Source organism: Primulina huaijiensis, chromosome 14 (assembly GCF_012295235.1).
Source record: "Primulina huaijiensis isolate GDHJ02 chromosome 14, ASM1229523v2, whole genome shotgun sequence".
NCBI classification, from domain to species: Eukaryota; Viridiplantae; Streptophyta; class Magnoliopsida; order Lamiales; family Gesneriaceae; genus Primulina; species Primulina huaijiensis.
Genome location: NC_133319.1, coordinates 6,037,275 through 6,041,887, shown reverse-complemented (window position 1 = coordinate 6,041,887; position 4,613 = coordinate 6,037,275).

The window sequence follows — 4,613 nt, the reverse complement described above, 5'->3', positions numbered from 1 at the left end:
AATAATGTATTTGAAAATTGTGATTTTCATAAACATTATTATGGACTAAATTAAATTAATTCAAGTGTTGAATTAATTAAACACTAGTGGACCTAGTAGAGTCCAAATAATTAAATTAATTCAAGTGTTGGATTAATTAAATCATATTGAGTCTTGTAGAGCTCAATTAAAATAATTATTTAACTAGTGGGACTTGGGTAAATTCAAGTAATGTTTAATTAGTCTCAAATATGTTTGAGATAATTAAATTTAGTCCATGGTTTTTAATTTGATTAAAAACCATATAATATACATGCATGGGAGGTGAAAGGTTGGGAGACTACTTTTTGTGTTTTCAAGGCATGGCATGCAACTTTTGTTTTCAACTTTTTGCATGTCCAAGACAAGTCTCCCTTCCCCCCATGAGACACACCTTGGCCGAAATTCCTTGATTCTTCTCTCCAAGTTTTTCTCTCATTTTTCTTCTTCAAGTGTTGAGGAAGAAATATTCTTCTCATTGAAAAATCTTCTTGTTTTTCTAGTGCAAAACAAGAAGGGATTTACCTAGCAAGTGGTGGGCCTAATTTTTGAAGGAGGAGGAAGCTTGTAGATCTTCATCCATTCAAGAGCCAAGTTGTTTACAACTTGGTTGGTGCCATTCATCAACCTCAAGAGGTTGATAGGTATAATTTTTCTAAACACACTATGTATGACATTTTGTTGTTTTTGTATTTGCTACACCAAGATATGGAGGTGGCCGAAATTTTTACATAAAAATTTGATTTTTAAACTTCCGTTGCGCTTCCGGTCACTGTAACCGATCCCCTTTCAGTGTCCATTTGAGTATATCTGTTAAACAAGACAAAAACCAGAATCAGCACTTAGTATATCAAGAGTAGGCTCTGATACCACTTGTTAGGAATTATTTTGTTCGACAGATACTAGAAGTAATAAAAATATCAGAATAGGATGTAAAATCGTGAATTTGTGTTTTGTCAGAATTAAATGTTGTGCCAGATGTTACAACATCTCGGACAACATCTTCATGCAGCGGAAACTTTTTATAACACAAATTGACTTGAAATAAATCGATGGACACAATTAAATATGCACAAGTATAAATAGTTGTGCGGTGCCTTATGGCAAAAATTAATCACTAGAAAACCAAATCGTTTACAAAAAAAACCTACCACTAGTGATTAAGATTTCCTCAACAAGTTGAGAAAACACATGCTTTCTAAAATAACCAACAATAATAAAACTAAAACAAGAAAGCAAAAACGTAAGCCCAAAAGCAAAATCAACGAAACACGATCTTCAGTCAACTTCGTTACGGATGTTGTCTGAAGATGTTCACGACATTCAAGGCAACACTCGAGACAGCACACTTCGAAACAGCAACGTCCTTGCAGAATATTTTCTCTGAAATCTTCAATGTGCAAATTGCGTGTTTTTGTGATCGAGAGGAGAGAGTGCTTCAATGATGTCCTTGATCTCTTATTTATAAATGTAGACTTTTATCTCCACAAAGAAACCTAAACCACAAGGAAGGTAAGAGTTTTAATAGGAATAAACTCTTTTTAAACACTAATACTATATCTCATCAGTCTTCTATCACAAATAACAAATCTTCGAATATACTTGAATTAATATCTTGTTATCTAAGAAAGGCAAAATCATATTAAATATTTACTCAATCAAATCAACAAGGAAAAGTATATTGGGGAAATAATTTAAATCAATATATCATTTAAACTTGGAGATATTATTTCCCTTCAAAAATATTTAACGGCGTATAGGTGAATTGAGTTTTCAAGAAATCATGTGTTCACGAGCATTATGTGTTTAAATTTTAAAGATTTTCAAGGATTTGTGCAAATTATGATTGTTTACAGGTTTTGGACTTCGGTTTTTGGATCTGCACGTCTCTTCCAACTTGATTGTTTACGAGTTTTGGATGTCGGTCTTCGAATTCGGTGCCACTACCAAAATGACTGATTACAGGCTTTGAATGTCGGTCTTTGGATCTGGATTCCTCTGCCAACCTTGATCAAATGATAGTTTGAGCTACATTTCATAAAAATAAATGAAATTCTCGTGTAAGAAAATTTGAAGTAAAAATTTAATGATTATGTTGATGGTTATGAGTTTATGCTTCTAGTAATTAATTCATGGTATTTTATGAGTTTTTATTTTATGATTATAGAGAAAACCTGGTATTTTATGAGTTTTTATTTTAGGATTATAGAGAAAACAGGTTTTCTCTGGGGTTTATTTTTATATGAAAAAATGATTTAAAGAAAAAAGTTTAAAGCATGACTTCTTTTTATTTTATGCTTGTTGTTATCTCCGAAATTATCTATTGAGCTTCTATATTCACAAGTTTTTATCGATGAAAGCGAGGAAGACTGAGGTGGTGCTGGCTGACGAGATGATCGGTTCGTAGTGGAGAGCACTTATCTGCACCTTCTTATTTTTTCGCAAAACATATTTTTATTGAGTTATTGGTTTAGATAGTTAATTTTTATGCATAAGATTTATTGATTTCTTGTTGGTCAAACTTTGAGGATATATTGAGGAATAATATTATTTTTTACTGCAGGTGAACGATGACGTATATTTTTATGTTAGTGGAGATGTGATTTTCAAATTTTAAATGCTGAAATTTTTTAAAGTTTTGGCAAGAATGTTCTGGCCAGTTTCGGTCACTCGAAAAAATATATATAATGTGTGATTCGAAATTTGGTTTCTAGTACCTAATTTTTGGCTATCAGTACCCAAATATACTGTTAAAGTTAAAGTTAAAGTTGAACTTGCCAAACGTAATGTGGAATTCGAAACTGAGTGAGTACACAGCGCTTAACTTTTATTAAATGATGATACCCAACTTCATTGATCTTGCGGTGAAAATCATGTCACTCAGACCTAATTAATCTTGCACTGCCCAACTATCAAATTTTTTTGGTGTGGCTGGAAAATTTATTTTTTACTGAGTACTGAGATATAAACATTTCACTAGCAGCAAATTTGTTGTACGATATATTCGTTGTATATTTAAAACATGATTGATACGAGAGAATAAGATGAGAATCGAACGAACATTTTCATCTCATTTCATATGCTCGTGCTTGATAAGACATTGAAATGTGATTGTTTATTCCGATGAGAATGACTATTCTCATATTCACGAGAATGATCATTGTCATCCGCACTTTTAATTATTATTACCTATTTTTTAAAAAAAGTACTTATTTAGTTTAACAAATTTAAATTTACATCTTCACCGTATTATTATAAGTATTTTATTTTTAATATGAATAAAACAATAAAGTGATGATAATTTAATAATGATGTTAATATTAATAATTAAAAAAATGATGATAATTTAATAAGGATAAATTGGTTTAAATCCCCATACTCAAACTTAACTTTATCATAACTTCCTGCACCCACAAAATTTTGCTTAAACTCCCTCAAAATGAAAAAATTTACAAAAACGCCCTTATACATTATAATGATTGTTTTTCTAGGAGAAGATCTCATAGATGACTGGACATCTGCTATGAAAATCGCAGAAGGAATACTCGATCTCAACAGAGAAAGATTTATTAAACTTCTAGAAATGAGTCCTATGGGATCAATTAAAATTGCTTGGGACATGACTTCGGTAGAAACCAAAGAATCAGTCATAGCCGGAGAATCTCTTAGCGAGATAGTCGGAAGAAGCAATTTATAGGGGTAGACTATTTTAACAGTCAAGATACAAAGAAAAAAAAAGAAACATACTCAAGCACTGTATAGTTTTGAATTACATGATATATGTTTAATAGATGAATACATTATGTTATTCATTAAATATAGATAGAATTCAAGAGTCGAAGAAGATATAGCGATGCAACTCTTCTTTGCCAAAATGCCAAGTCCCTAGAGAGAAATGTTAATAAGGGAATATGTCTCTGGCAATCTAGATACTTTGACACGAAGAGCCTTTTTCTCAAAGGAAAATTGGCAGCATTACAAAAGAATTACAAACGAGTTGTAAGGAAAATAATCTTCCAACAATTATTGGAAGCAAACCATAGAGGCATAAGAGAAAAAGTCTTAGAACTCATCCTTATGCTAGAAGTGGAAGAAGTTCTTGAAAACCAATAACACTATGGTCTAGACAAAAAGCCAGATCTTACAAATCTGGACAAAGAAAAAGACCATCAAGAAGTAGGATATCATCCCAAGCATCGAGTACATCTCGAAGCATATGAAAAACACCTACAAAGAAAACTTTCAAAAGAGCTCATACTCGAGCTAATGAAGGTTTTAAAGATTGTAATTGCTGGACATGTGGAGCAAGAGGACATATCTCAATCAATTGTCCAGAAAATGAAAAAAGATGTATTAAATGCTTCGATCCAACCCCGGATATTGAAGAAGCAGTTTATTACAAGGATCTTATTCAAGTATACCGGTTTGAGAGTACTGACTCAGACGAAAGTATATATGAAGAAGTTTTGAGTCAGAAAGAATCTGATGGAACTGAATCGGAATCTGACTGAAGACGAGGTGTTTCGACATGAAACACATGAAGACTTTTCTGGTTTCTTTAGCTAGACAACAATATCTCATAACATGGTCCAAAG